The 16,934-nt window shown below is 35.3% G+C and overlaps 1 pseudogene; it reads right to left on the bottom strand.

Moving 5' to 3' along the window:
* Nucleotides 1-5,801: 5,801 nt before the first annotated feature.
* On the bottom strand, nt 5,802-16,216 carry LOC148599188 (uncharacterized; annotated as a pseudogene).
* Nucleotides 16,217-16,934: the final 718 nt, after the last annotated feature.

The raw sequence follows: 16,934 nt of genomic DNA, 5'->3' as shown, positions 1-16,934 counted from the left end.
AGACATAAAATACTTATAGAAACATAACTTCGATAAAACATTTAAAATATTGAAAAACTAAGGAAGGTATCAAATTTAGATTTTATTAAATAAACCGATGTCCCGCAAGAAATCGATGATGTTTTTAGATGAAACGGTCTTGAACAAATCAAACATATTGGCGCAGTCAAAATAATTTTGCCTGGTGTTGGCAAAATCCACACAATCTAGAAGAACATGTTTGATAGAGAAAGGGCAATCACATGGGATACACTCAGGTGGAGGATCACCAACAAGCAAATGGCCATGTGTAAATCTAGAATGTCCAATGCGGCATCTAGTCATGACCACTTGCTCTTTGCGATTGCCCGAGTAATCAATTTAAGTGCTAACAATATGGCTCGAGTTTCTGCTGTGAATATGGAAGCGCTCGATGGCAACCGTTCAGTTACAGTTCTGTCACCATGGACAGCAGCACATGCAACGCTATCGCCATCTTTTGAGCCATCTGTATACACCGTCGAAAAATCCGGATAATTTGCTTTAATTTCAGAAAATTTTTGTTGTAAAAATAAAGGATTGGTATCGGACTTTTTATATTCACGCAGATCAAAAATGAAAGAAGGGTGTGGAAGCTCCCATGGAGGGCATTTCGAAGTAACAACAGGTGTCACTGCATTGGTCTCCAGATGAATTGCTTCCAAATGTGGTTTTATTCGAATTCCAAAAGGAGGGGTTTTGCTTTCATGTTTTCGATAAATGTCGACATAAATAGGATTAATGACACAGTCGTAGGCAGGGCTATCTGGGTAGGCCATAAGTTTACTTACATATTGAAGACCTAATTTCAAACGTCTGTCTCCAAGGGATGGTTCATTTGCCTCGGCATAAAGGCTCTCAATAGGAGAGGTTCTGAAGGCACCAAGGCAAAGTCGCAACCCCTGGTGGTGAACAGCGTCTAAAATTTTAAGGTAAGATTTTTTGGCGGAACCATAAACAATAGATCCATAATCAAGTTTAGACCTAACCAAAGATCTATATAAATTTAATAAAATTGAGGTATCAGCACCCCAATCGGTACTGGACACCATTTTTAAAATATCTAGTGCCTTAAGACACCTAGATTTAAGTAATTTGATATGGGGAAGAAAAGAAAGTTTACTATCAAAAAGTAATCCAAGGAATTTTGTTTCTTCTACTATTTTGATTTTATTACCATAAAGAAAGAGATCTGGGTCCGGATGCAGCTTTCGCTTTCGACAAAAGTGCATACCAACAGTTTTAGATGTAGAAAACTTAAACCCATTCTCCAAAGCCCATTTCTCAATTATTTTGAGGCAAAGTTGTAACTGTCTTTCAATATTACTCATATTTTGTCCCCTGTAGCAGATCAAAAAGTCGTCTACATACAAGGAACCGTCAATATTGTCCTTCAAAACTTGGGCTAAACTATTAATTTTAATACTGAAGAGAGTGACAGAAAGAATACTTCCCTGAGGAACACCCATTTCCTGTTCCTTCTCCTCAGAAAAAGTCGAATTTACCCTCACATTAAAATGACGATCTGACAAAAAATTAGACAAGAACAGAGGAAGTCTTCCTTTCAACCCCATATCAAATATATCTTTTAAAATACCATATTTCCACGTCGTGTCATAGGCTTTTTCTAAATCGAAAAAGACCGACACAACATGTTCTTTTTTAGCAAATGCATTTCTGATGAGCGTTTCAAACCGGACTAAATGGTCAAGAGTACTTCTGCCTTGCCTAAAACCACACTGAATATTAGTGAGTAAGTTGTGCTTCTCAAGGAACCACACAAGGCGATCATTGACCATTCGTTCCATAGTCTTGCAGACGCAGCTTGTCAATGCGATCGGGCGATAATTTGAAGGATCCGTACGATCCTCTCCTGGCCTTGGAACAGGGACAACCGAAGCCGTCCTCCAGACGGACGGAACGCCACCAGAAGTCCACATCCCACCCATCAACGCAAGAAGTGCATGCAGAGATGGATCAGGAAGATGTTTCAAAAGTTGATAGTGAATATTATCTAGCCCACTAGCTGTATCGTGGGCTTTAGCCAGTGACGATTTTAGTTCCTCTATAGAAAATTGAGAGTTGTAGGATTCAGCATTATTTGACTTGAAGTTTAATTTTGTCTTTTCTGCAGATGATTTAATTTTTTTTAAATCCGGTTTGTAGTTAGTTGACGATGAATGTTTAGCGAATGTTTCAGCTAGCTTATTGGCGATATCTTTTTCGGTGGCCAGAGTGGCATTACCAACTTTAAGGTGTTTCACTGAAGAATTCGAATTTTTTCCTTCTACCTTTCTAATAAAATTCCATACTTTATTGAGGGGAGTGTGAGATTTAATACTAGAAACAAAATTTTTCCAAGAGGTTCGTCTGGCTTGTTTACATGTACGTCGAGCTTTTGCTCGAAATATTCGGAAGTTTGACAGATTTGCTGGTGTAGGATTTTTGTCAAACAGGCGATGGGCCTTGTTGCGTTCTTCGATCGCTTTGTCGCACTCATCAGTAAACCATGGTTTACTAGGCCTTTTTGGATTTGTCGAGGTTTTAGGTATTGTTTTATTAGCAATTGATGTCAGTCTGTCATTAAATAATAAAATGGGATCTTCAACATCCTTCATCGTTTCTAATCGTAATTCTTCAAGACAGTGGGCTTCAAATGAAGCCCAATCTGCTTTCTCAAGTTTAAAACGAGGTTGACGTTCCTCCGTTTTGGAGGATAAATGCTCCAAAATAATTGGAAAATGATCACTCCCACACAAGTCATCATGAACTCGCCATGTAAACTCTGAAAGTACGAGAGGATCACAAATGCTTAAATCAATAGAAGAATACGATCCATTGCCTGAATGAAGAAACGTTGAAGATCCGTCATTAAATATGCACAAATCTTCTTGCTGAAGGAGCTCCTCAACTTTTTTACCTTTATCATTCGTATGATTACTTCCCCATAAAGGATTATGAGCATTAAAGTCACCCAAAATAATAAATGGTTTGGGCAACTGCTTAACCACATCAACTAATTTATTTCTGCACAAAATTGAATTTGAGGGAATGTAAATGGAACAAACGGTTATGGTTTTATCAAGGGATAACCGAACGGCCACTGCTTGTAGATCGGTAGTTAAAGGAACTGAACTATGTATTACTCTGTCCCTAATAAAAATGGTAGATCCACCAGCAGCTCGTTCATTTGCCTCAGCAAATATACTATACATTGTATATCCTTTCACGGAAATTTGATCCGTTTCTTTTAAATGAGTCTCCTGGAGACATAATGCAACTGGTAAAATAGACTGAACAAGAAGAGTTAATTCCAAAATATTAGCCTTTAAACCTCGACAATTCCATTGAAGTAATTTGGCCATTTTTATGGGTGACGAATGGGGGATATTTTCTCTGACTTGGATCCGCGACCACGACTCGATGACCTTCTAGTACGAGTGCCACCATTAAGGTCAATTCGAATTGACTGAGCGCGCTGCTCCTTGTATTTTTTCATGGCAACAGGATCTGTTTGGTCAATCTGATCAAGGTCGGGACCCAGCCAGTTTTCACCTGGACAAAGTCCATGATCTGTTGTTTCCATGTCAGAATCCGAGTCCGACACCACAGGCGACACAATCTGTCGCCTAGACTTGGATTTCTCCAAGTCCTCCACACGGAAATTCCCCAACTTTTTTGGGGGTTGGACATTCTTCTGTTGAGATTTGGAAGACGATGACTGTTGTGATGATGGAGATGATTTTGAAGATGATCCGGAATTTTGGGATGACTGAGTCTGGGAACATTGGTGAGATTTCTTAGCTCTGGCCTTTTTAATTTCCTCTAAACATTTTTTGGATGGTTTCATTATTTTGGTGGATACCTCAGTGGGCAGTTTGGCAAGACCATTGATATCCTCTTTCCACCTCATGATTGTGTGCACCTCAACAGTCGAGGACAGACAAGCACGCTTTGCAACACTAGCATAAGATGTTTTGCCAGATGCAAGAAAATTGTTGGAAAGGGACCACTTCTGGCGAGCTTCACTATATGAAATTTTGTTTTCAGTTTTTATCTTTAAAATATCTTTTTCTTTCTTATAAAGAGGGCAATCTTTAGATGATGACATGTGAGCTTCCTCACAGTTTCTGCATTTCAGATCTTTTCTGCAGTCGATTCCCTCGTGTCCTTCTTCAGAGCATCGGAAACAAAACAGTTTTCCTCTACACTGGCCCTTTCCATGCCCAAACTTCTGGCATTTAAAACACCGAAGTGGGTTAGGAATATACAGACTGACAGCTGTCCTGTATGGACCAATGTAGACATGAGATGGCACTGAAGTGGAACTAAATGTCAACAGGATTGTTTTCATTGGTGTGGTTGCATCTGCACGTCGAGAAGTAAATCTTTTCACTGACTTAACGCCTTGTGATTTCAGTTCCTCACAGATCTCTTCATCAGTCAAGGCGTCGAGGTCTCGACCCCGGTATTTAAGGACACCCTGTGACTGATTTAGTGACTTGTGTGCAGATGAAACCACATCAAGGTCACCAATCCTGGTTAATTTTAACAAATTTGATGATTGGCCAGGTCTGAGGCATTCAATTAAAATTCCTGATCTTATTTTCTTTGTATCTTTAACATCACCAGCTACACCCTTGATAGTTTTCTGTATTAAAAAAGGAGAAAGGTCATTAACATTTTTGTCTTTATCTTTTGCAGAAATTACAATAAATCTTGGCCAGTTTTTATCACTTTCGTCAGAAGAATTGCAGACATCACTTTTTCGTTTTTTTGAATAGGAAACATTGGACTCCCCGTTGTTTTTTGTCGCCATGTTAAGTTTTAGTAAGTTTCATCGTCTCTGTTCCCCACCCGCCACCGAGTGCCAACACGGGCGATGCTAGGACTCTACGGATTTCCAGCAGATAGCATCAGGGATTCCAGAGACGACATACTCGAACAGAGCGTATCTATCAATGGCGCATAGACAGCGTACTACTTGATTTACCCATGAGCCACCGCCTTCTTCATTTGCCATTTGTAAGCTTTTGAAAATATTTGAAACATTGGATTTAACAAAATGCCATCAGTAAAGCAGGTGGACAAATGAAGGGCATGGCGTGACCAGCCGATTGATCGAACCGGGTCCATCCGATCTCCCGTTTAGATGACCTAAGAGCCGAGTGGCATATACAGCCGTATCCTCGATCATCCAGCCATCGATGACACGGGGGTTACGTCACGACTGGAGTCTAGATACGACCTTTATCCAATAGGACCTCCTCGCCCACCAATAACTCACGGGTTGCAACTCACGGCAAACAAGTAGGTGAACCCACTTTTTATTTTAAACACCGGGCCCACGGTCGATGTTCGGATCGCTTTAGTCTGTCCTCTAACCTTTGACCTTTCCAGCATGGGTAACCCTACCAGGAGAAAAAACTCCAGCTGGTATAGCTCTTAGGATCACTGAGGCACGCAAGCCCCCCTACCACGACAAGGATAGCGATCCACAGGGGGGAAATGAAAGAAAATAAGAAAAATGATTGATAATTATCTGAGGGTACAATCAATGATTAAATACACACAACAATATTACATGTATTTTATAGTCTTTCATTATTATCATTTACTTCAATACATGATTAATTTCAAATGACTGTTGAAATTTAATTTCAAATCATTCTCTGCGCAAAAGATTATAGTTGCATTAAACACATATATATGCTCTTAAGATTTAATCAGTGATATTGTTGTGGAAGCTCATATTGACCCAATAGATAATATTATAATTAACATTAGAATATATATATAGGAATTAAAACAATGTCTTTAAATTTTCCTTCACTCTCTGCATGGTAGACTGTTGCAGTTCCATGGTCTGTCCTAAATTGAAAAAAAAATGTGTTTATGTGCACACTGTCTGTTTGTAGAGAGTCCTTAGACAGGAACCACGGCACTAAATTAATATTGTTTTTTTACTGTATGTAACATCCACCTTGGTTTGCCACACTTTTGCAACCTTGGCGAAGTCACAGGTATTTTTTTGAACGTACGATACAAACTGTATCGCCAACAGAGAACTTTGCACTTGTGACACTAGTGCATTATCTGCAGAGTCTGTGTTGTCCTCCTGGTGTTGAGCAACTTCTACTCTAGGTTGCTTGATGCTTTGTTCTGGAAATTTGAGGGAGCGTTTAACTGCAGCTGACTGGCATTTCTTTGCACTTATACCATGTTCTGCAGCTAGTTTCCCACAATAAAAATGAAGAGTTAGTACAATAAAAGAAATGGAAAAGGTTTGAATTCAGTAAGCACAGTAATTCATGGCTTGTAACAAATACAAACGTTTGATATGGCCCCAGCTGGTTCCTAAAAGTGTGTAGGTATTGTTTGTACGATCTTATGACATCAAAATGCACAAAGATGGTCTTTTTCTATGGCTTTTTGTGTTCATTCATTCTCAACAAACAAAAAAGCCATTTTGTGCATGAAGAGCATAATTTCTTGTGTGTATTTTCAATTATGTTGCAGTTTAGCTCATATCTGATGACAAATGAAGCAATTTTTAGCCCTTTAAACTTGTTAAGCTGGATATATTGATGAAATATGCTGAATTACCCACTTACCCACAAAAATGGGTGTAGCTAAGTTATGTTTGCATGCAATGAGTAACCACTCCTTGATGTTTCAACTACATGTATATCTATGTACATTAATCATATTACATAAATCATTTATAATAAATGTTTACAAATGTTACATCAATGATAAGTCTGTGCATGAAATCATGCACTTTTTTTTCAAAAACTGTGGTTTTTAAGGTCTTCTTTGTAACTGAACTCTCGCTTTAGCTTATGGGCACAAAATGCTTTGAAAGACCTACCTCCAAAGAAAAGCCACTGACATTTTTATGCAGTTGGCACATTAGCCAATCAAACTGTTACCGAAAGCATCCAACATTCTGTCGCTTATGCCATGGCATAATCTTGTATGACTCATTTAAGATCACACATTCTTGCTTTTACTGGACATTTGACCAATAATAGTGATATATCATGTCTCATATGTCACCAAAACAGACCGAATTTAACTGGGCATTGACATTGATTTGACAGACAATTTAAATCTGGAATTTAGCGTTACAAAGCTAAAACTTATACAGAAATTCATTTTTGTGAAACTTTATTTATCTATTTATCCATTAGCATTAATCAAAACTGTTCCGCCACTCTGATACAAATACCTGTCAGAGAAATGTTTAAGTAGTTCTGATTGTAACTATATTTTGATTAATTGCCTTTTTCATGCTTACAGTAGCTCGAAATATAATCGAATACGGATAGCTTAAAAGTCCGGTTTGCACTTTTGTGGTTCATGTGATGGTACATTTATACAAAATTACTTTTTATGTTGTATTAATAAAGATATTTACCTTGCAGTATCATAACTTCTGGCATTGAAAGTTTTCTTTCTAAATCTTTTACGGACTTGGCTTCTGGTGGATGGAGTATTAGGTAGGCCAGAAATATACTCAATGATGCTCGAAACTGCATTTTCAGAGCCATGGTCTGAGGTACTGTTTAAATTGTTGGTCTATAACACCCTTGATAACTGTGCCTGAAAGAAGAATTCCATGAAATAATTATTGCATTTCAAGCACAGAGCAGAATTGTTTTGTTTTTTTTATAACTTCGGTTCCCTTGATTACTCTTTATACAATGAGCCTACTTCTTATGCTCTACTAACATGACTTAGGCCTAATTAAATGCAAAGGAAATGTATCATTTTGTATGTAATTCCTTACAGAAACTATTGAACCGAGAGTGTTGAACCCATTCCCAGACCATATTAAATTGAAATATTATCAAACAATTTCCTGATAGCACAGACCTTTACAAAATGCACATCTCTATTTTGGTTATTAATCTTAAACTTATTCATTTCTTATTTATAGTATAGGAATTCTGCAGGTGTTGCTATTGAGGTTGACACAAACAGACCACTGTGTTAAACCTACCAAAACATTTGTTTTGCAGGGGGTAGTACAAGTGTAAAAAAACCGTTGAGATCAAGTCACCTTGTGTTTCAATATTAAAAAAAATAACTTTGAGTTGAGCCGTTTCATACTAAATACATGGGTTCCTAAAGCTTTGTCAGCAAGACTTGCAATCTCTTGGTGAACTGAAAAAAGAACAGAAAAGAAAATAAGTCTTAACATCAGAAGGTTAGTATATCTGTGTACAGACTCAAAATTTCAAATGGTTCCAGACTTTTTGGTATTCCAGATAGTTACCCAATCATCATGTTGAGAATGATAGGCATGTCATATTAAAACGTTATTTTCTGTATACAGATTTAAAATTTGCTTTATGTAATAGGTTAACGAAAAAAAAAACTCATAATATTGGGGGGAAAATCAAAATAGTCACCGACAAAAATTAGGATGTACTGCAATGCTTGAAAACATATAGAATCCTCAAGAACATCATACATTTTAATATGATGTATCATACTCATTTTAGCCATGTTTCATATTTTATTTGTTTTATTTCATTCACTCATTAATTGTCTCTCACTACTCTTTGTGGGGGTCTAAATAATTATCTGATATAAAGTTTATATAAATCTAACTTTTAAATGCTATTTCATAAGTTATAGAATTTATATTTTAATTCACGTCATAATATATGAGTTTTGTTTTGAATCACTGGCCTGTGTATTAAAATATTATACACAGCTACATTATATATTACTTGGGAGAGTTTAACTCTTTGTGTATAAGTCATGTTAATTAAGTTATACACAAACAGCTTTAGGGAGGAGTTTGGGTGATTTAATTGATACATGTACAATGGAACTGAATGGATGTTGGACAACAGTTAATTATTTGTTTAGTGGAAACCTGGCTAAATGTTTGGAGTGCTATTTGTTCTTTTGAGTTTTAATTGTGTACTTACCTGCCAGCATGTGACAGAAGAAAATTTTTGGTAAGAATATTATTATTTTATGTATATAAAAGTATAGATATAAACTTCCTATTTTATTTTATTATTTCTGAAATAAATATCACTTTTCCCTTTATTAACAAGTGATTAATTCAATAGTACTTAATTAATTGTTCATTTTCATGATGATAAAATTATTATCAAATACAGCTTTTGTTATACATGGTTTTTATTATGTGTATATAAATATTAAAATTAAAATGCTTCCCAGAACAGATTTCTCAAAGTATTTAAGAGTAATCACAGGAACCAAGGTTATAGGGGTAATCAAAAAAATGTAATCCAGAGACAAAGACCAGACATGGAAAACAGACATACACAACAAAGAACATAAAGTAACTGAAATCATACATACAAAGTAACAAAAGTAAATGAGCAACTCTGACTCCACTAAAAACATGGAGCATGGACCGGGTGCACCTGTAGGGTAAGCGTCCTCTGCTTTTCTAGAAACACCCGCCGAGTTGCTCATAAAAAGTCAAGTCCGGGGTAGACAAACGAGGAAAGGAAAACTGTGACCCGTTAAATAAATCAGTTTTCATGGTGCTGATGGATACATCATAACGATCCACGAGTTCATGATGACGACCATAAAACTTCTGTAGTGATGACTTCAATCTTGTAGCAACATAACCCTGTTCCAGAAGCCTATTTGTTAGAGTTCTAGCGCAATACATAAAGTCTGCCTAGTTTCGTAGTGTATGAAAGAAATTATCTAAGACTAAGATGCATTCATATAACAATTTAAATTTTTCCTTAAGTATTGATCAAAGTTGTTCATAGAATATGATTTTACGTTATTTACATGCTCATTTTTCTTTCCTTTTCCTTTACAAAGTAGTATTAAAATTTGCACAGTAAACGGGGGAAATACAAAATGTATATGTAGAGAACTTAGTTCGGAATTTTTGTTAAAACTTCAAATATTTGTAGATGGTTGAGTATGCAGTCTTTATTTTGGAAACTTGTAGATTCTTGAAAAAAAAACATCGTCTAAATCATGACATACATGTACACTGTACAATTAACAAAAGTATAGGTAGCAAATTGTTCCCATGACCAACACCTATAATTTAGTTATTAGAAAGAAGTATTTTTCATTGAGGACTATAGCCTTTTATTACATATTGATATAAATTTATCACCTATGTTAAACTAGTTAATTTTAACATTTTCATTTTATTCTAATTCATGGATATAGAATAGATATGTCAGGTAAAATATGAATAACCAGGTCAGAACTAAGCCCTCGGGTCGAAATAGACCCCCTCAATTAAATTTCTTTGTGTTTTAAACAAATTGTTTCTGTTTGGTTTCATCATGTCCCAGCTCTTCGTATCACACCATCTCTTAGAAACTGAACTAAATTAAACAAAATTCAAGATAGCAGCTACATGTACTACTATTACTGCTCCCTTCAAAAATAGCATTTTCCAAATTATAGATGGGACAATCATGAATATATCTATCCACTTACATGTATCTCTTGGTGACCTTTATAACAAACTATTTATTGGGATGAGATAATTAAAGCTGGTAAAATCCCTAAAAAATGGTAAATCTACATCTAGTGACCTCATTTCCAATGTAATGATTAAATATAGCATCCATTAGCTACTTGAACAAATTCTAAAAGTCTTTAATTTTATCTTTATGAAAGGCCAATTTCCAAAACTTACATACGAACACTACATCTACTTATACACACGAAAGGAGATAAATCATACCTGTCCAATTTCTGAGGAATTTCTTTGACTTCTAATTCAGGGAAATTATTTGATAAAATGCTACTCAATAGGACCATGAATATTGTCAATGATATTATGCTAATATATGAAAACCAAGGAGACTTTAAAGAGAAATCATATTTTCACACTTTAATCTATAACTAAAGCTTACAAATCTAAGAACAAAAAAGGTATTCACAGGTTTGATAGATCTAAGAAAAGCTTTTGACACTGTATGGAGAGCGGGAACATTTTAGATATAATTTCCCTTTTTGTATTTTTAATATAATCTATTCCATTTACAAAAACCTAGCTGTCAATTAAAAATTCATCAAGGGCTTAGTAGATATATGTATTTCATTTCCAAAAGTGGTGTAAAACAAGGGTATGTTTGGAGTTCCATTCGTTTTAAACCTATACATAAATGATCTTATGTCCAACCTTGAGGAAGGGTTAACAGGCCCAGTCATGATTGGGGACATATCAATAAACTCCCTCATATATGCAGATGACATCAAATTGTTATCTAGCTCTGAAAGGCTTACAAAATTCATTAGATATCTTGAATAAATTCTGTACTTCCTTGAAACTGGAAGTCAATAAACAAAAATCTCAAGTAAGAGTTTTCACTTCAAATGGGAAATCATATTTGAATAAATTAACATTTAATAGAAATATCATAGAAACAGAAAATCATACTGCCATTTAGGAATTACAATAAAGTACACTGGTAATTTAAACACTTCCATCAACTTTCTAATGGAAAAAGGTCGAAAAGCATGGTTTAAGATAAAGAAATCAATAGGATTGGATAATCCTTGTTCCCTCTTAGAAAAAAACTATTTGATACTTTAGTCAACCCCATCATTATGTATGTATGTAAAGTATGGGGAATTAATTGCACCTTTAAAGACACAGACCCATTTGAACACTTACACATAAAGTTTATCAAAGAAATTTCATGAGTACAAAGCAAAGCAACAAATGTTGCATGCCTTGCAGAACATAATAGATGTCCTTTAACAACAAAAGTAATGATACAAGTAATCAAATTTTGGGAACACAAATGTAATTCAAAATACACACTTGTAAATAAGATATATAATAATAATACCCCCCAAAATAAGAAATAGGTATCAACAATCCGGAAATGGATATTGGAATGGGATTTCCTGATATTAAATACCCATGGTATTAAACGAAATAAATCAAATATAAAACAAAGAATACTCGATTAAGCTAATCAACATCAATATAGCTGCTTAAGAGAAAACGATAAACTACGCTTTCATAAAAAAAATTACACAAATCAAAAGGTAGACCTGCTGAGGTCAAAGTATGCAAATTTACTCTGAGAGATCCACAATTTGTAAATTTAGGATTAGTGCTCACTCTCTTGCAATTGAGAGGGGACGCTACCAAAATATCCCCAAAAGTAACTGTATTTGCACTTTATGCAATACGTCACAAATTGAAGATGAAATGCATTTTTCCATACACTGTCCAGTCTATTAAGTACCCAGGAAAAGTCTCATCAGCAAGATAAAAAAACAATGACAAAAGTTTCTTTTCAATAGGGTATGTAAGTCTTGTCAGGTGACTCCGTGGCTTTGTAAGAATGGGTCCTAATCTACCATTCAAATGTATGGAGATTCGTCATTAGCATAGCATTGAGTTCAATATTAAAAATGAAGTATATTGTTTGGGTAAAAATACTGATTAAAAATGACAAATATGTAGTTCCAAAGGATGAAAATGTGAAGAATAGCATAAAATAGAAGATTTTGCATTGTAAAGCAGCGTTTTGATTTCCTGGAAGTACACAATAAAAGGCAGATCAGTCTTCGAATTTCAATACGTTCTACATCGAAAATTCCGGAAGGGAAACTGAAACTAGAACGAAACTTACAAACCCTATAACAGAAAATAATATGTCTTTAATTTTAAACAGTAACTGTTTGATTATTCTCAAAGCCTTAATTGAATATGTACACATGTAAATAAATGTTCAGCCTTGTCAAATAAAATGTTAAATAAAGCATTAGTTTAAGACACCTCCACTCAAGTTCTTCAGTATATTTTTTATTACAATTGTCATATTATGTATGTTTGGATTTGTGTATTTTTCATAACCATTAATGTGTTGAAGTTTACGACAAAAGTGATGACTTTTCATTCAGAATTGTCAACTATCCTTTCATCTGTGGCAACATCCTTTCGGCTCCTGCGTATGCAGTGTTCATATCACAACTCATACGTTATGCCAGAGCTTGCCGAAACTACGCAGATTTTTTGTATCGCGCTAGAACTCTAACAAATAGGTTTCTGGAACAGGGTTACGTTGCTACAAGATTGAAGTCATCACTACAAAAGTTTTATGGTCGTCATCATGAACTCGTACATCGTTATGGTGTATCCATCAGCACCATGAAAACTGATTCATTCAACGGGTCATTGTTTTACTTTCCTCGTTTGTCTACCCCGGACTTGACTTTTTATGAGCAACTCGGTGGGTGTTTCTAGAAAAGCAGAGGACGCTTACCTTACTGGTGCACCTGGTCCATGCTCCCAGTTTTTAGTGGAGTCTGAGTTGCTCATTTACTTTTGTTACTTTGTATGTATGATTTTAGTTACTTTATGTTCTTTGTTGTGTATGTCTGTTTTCCATAGCACAATAGAAATAAATATTAGTAGAATCATGTAAATAAATCAAACCATACATCCATATTATACATCCAGTTCAAAGCAGTTGTAAAAAGGTAACTGCCACAGTCCCAGACAAAAGCCTATCTAGTATGTTACAATACCTAGACCCGGGGGGGACAATATTTAAGTGTAGCCTCAGACTACAGAGGCTGGAGTAGTCCATATTTCCTCTGACCATGCAGCCCTCCTTTTTTTTTATTTGGATATTGATATGTCGGGTTGGGGTCCGAACTATGTGCCATACAAATGTTGGAGATTTAGCGGTACCGCGGAGTATCGCCCTTAAACCGCTTGTAATGACTTTCAAGTTGATATTGTGCATGTCACACCTACCTAGTTCGATTCCGGAACCATTTTCCTGTATGCTGATACCAAATTGGCTACAAAAATTACATTTATTATTGAAGTTTCGATAATTTTCCACGAGAGACCCTGTTTTGTTGACATTTTGAACCGTAATAGAGAGTAGGCGGAGCTTTTGGAATGGAAGGGTAGCGGGCACGTAATTTTTCAGCGGAATTTTGAAATATATTCCGGTTTAAAAAATCGTTTCAGCTCCGTTCCGTTCTGCCATCATTTTGATTTTGAAAAAAACTATAGCCGTAATTAATGAAACATGAAACTACAATTTCTGACCTTTTGTACACCACCTAGAATACACACAGATCCTCAGATACATGTATAGAAATAAATATTTCAACAGACTTCAAAAGCCAATAGGTGTAAAAATACATGTATAACTATATGTTCTGCTCTGGCATGATATACTTCTCTGAAGTTATCATGAAAAAACTGTGTTGACATATATGAACAGTGGTATTGGTCCTAGTGCTACATCTTATGTTGCTATATTGTATGTACTAGTCTGGTAGTGATAGAAAAAATTACACAAAACTAATAACATAAAAAACTTGAATTAACTCATATAAGAGTAATCAAGGGAACCAAGGGTACAGCGGTAATAAAAAAAATGTATTCCAGGACAAAGACCAGACATGGAAAACAGACATACACAACAAAGAACATAAAGTAACTAAAATGATACATACAGAGTAACAAAAGTAAATGAGCAACTCGGACTCCACTAAAAACTGGGAGCATGGACCAGGTGCACCGGTAGGGTAAGCCACCCTCTGCTTTTCTAGAAACACCCACCGAGTTGCTCATAAAAAGTCAAGTCCGGGGTAGACAAACGAGGAAAGGAAAACTATGACCCGTTGAAGAAATCAGTTTTCATGGTGCTGATGAATACACCATAACGATCCACGAGTTCATGATGACGACCATAAAACTTCTGTAGTGACGTTTCAATCTTGTAGCAACATAACCCTGTTCCAGAAGCCTATTTGTTAGAGTTCCAGTGCGATACAAAAAGTCTGCGTAGTTTCGGCAAGCTCGGGCATAACGTATGTTGTGATATGAACATTCCATACGCAGGAGCCGAAGGGATGTTGCCACAGATGAAAGGAAAGTTGACAATTCTGAATGAAAAGTCATCACGTTTGTCGTAAAGTTTGGTCAATAGTTTTCCTTTACCATCGATTTCTAAGTGTAGGTCAAGATATGAGGCTGACTTCACAGTGTCTGTAGTATCAATTATCTCAAGTTCTTTTGGGTAGGTGCGATGTATCAAATCCCCGCAATTAGGATTGTTTAAAAATAATACGTCATCTATATACGTCAAATCATGTTTGTGACCAAAATAACCAAATAAGAACTTAGTGTTTGAAAATCAAAAAATGCATATGGTAAAACTGTAATGACAGTTTCAAAGTTTCTAAAAGAAGACAATAACTTTACCATTTCTTATAGCAGCAGGATTTTTATACCTTTACATGTTTGTTCATGATTCTAAATACTTTGGAAAGTTTCATTATCATAGTTTGTATGATTATAAAGAGTTTCATTCAAATTATTGTACAAGTACATGTAGCTTACACTTAAATTTTAGGATAGACTTTTATTATAGTATACGCTATGCAAATAAAGGTGAGGCAGGAGCAGTTTTGAGTTTAAACTTTGTGCAAAATACTTTATATAAGAATTTCTTTCTCAGTTTTTAGGGTTGTACCAAGTTGACCCACTTATGATGAATGTGGGGCTGCCTCTGATCACTAAAACAGATAATTTCTATTTCTAAGTACATGTTATTCCCCTATATCATTATTATTATTACGTTTTAATCATTTTCTATTAGGGTTTAAGACTGTCTGTGAAATTGTTTTCCCCCATTTCAGTTGAAAGTAATTACTCCACCCCTTTCACTTGAAGTTCTGAACTGTAAATCAAATAAATATATTCCTCACCTGTAAAACTTCGTAAGCTGAACTCTTTACATTGAAGTAGTCATCTTTCTGGAAGTTGAGAAGAACACTGTCTGTGTAGACACTGTTGTCTTCTGTGAGTTGCAAGGACACTCCTTGAAACTATCAGTCATAACAAATGCAGCACAACATTAACAGTTCAGTTTGCACTGTGGTTGGTACAATTGAGTCATTGGATAAAATCCTGGTGACAGCACCGATGATGTAGGTAAAGGTTGAATTAGTACATGATTGTACTCTGTTTGTTGTGGGTATGCAGGTCTCGGTGTGTAAGGCTGCTGGTAACTACACATTGTATTCTGTCTGAACGGAGTAGTCCGTGGTACTGCTGTATTTGACAAGTCTGTGTAAAGCGGCTGTTGATCCATGTTTCACATAAATGACTATTTAAAATGAGTACTTAATTCCATCAAAAAGATTTTATATGTAAATTAATTAACCAATCAGGATTTATAAAACATATGCATTTATAAGACTGGTGAGGTTAATTCTCCTATAAAATGTTGGTTCTTTGAAAACTTAATACCAATCTGACAATGTTGTATATATGCAGGTAGCATCTTTTGAAGTCATTCTGTTAATTTACTCCAAGCTCGTTATAAGAAGCCATTTGCAATATTGCTATTAGTCAATATTTACTATTACATTATGATCACAGGAATTGTTTTTTCCAACAGGGATCACAAAACTACTTTTACACAATGTAACTTTTTACATGAGAAATACAACATTTTTAACAAGTTTTTTGATAAAAATAACAGTTATACACAGACACTGTATACATGATGTTCTGGCAGTTTTATAAGTACTTGTACTGATGAAATTGTGATTCTGCCAAGTTCTTGGTCATGTTAGTGGAATGGAGTTATTTAAATCTGTTGAGATACAACAATATGTATATTAATTTAAGTTGTTTCAGTGATGCCCCTATATTTTAGGAGATATCAAATGAGAACATTACAGCAAAATTCAGCAGTTAAAAAATTCTTGATATGATGGGTCAAACCTGTAGACCCTGCAGGTTTAAATTTCATAGGAAAAACAAAGGACTAAGTGTAAGACCCCTTCCCAATGTGATCCTTGCATAATATTAAAGGAAATGATTTAATTAAAAATTCAGTAGCATATACATGTATTTACCAGTATCTAAATATTACTGAATATTG

Source organism: Perna viridis, chromosome 13 (assembly GCF_037379345.1).
Source record: "Perna viridis isolate PV_CMFRI_1.1 ecotype Kerala chromosome 13, ASM3737934v1, whole genome shotgun sequence".
Taxonomy (NCBI): domain Eukaryota; kingdom Metazoa; phylum Mollusca; class Bivalvia; order Mytilida; family Mytilidae; genus Perna; species Perna viridis.
Note: the sequence above shows the minus strand (reverse complement) of the source record. Positions and strands in the feature narration are given on the sequence as shown.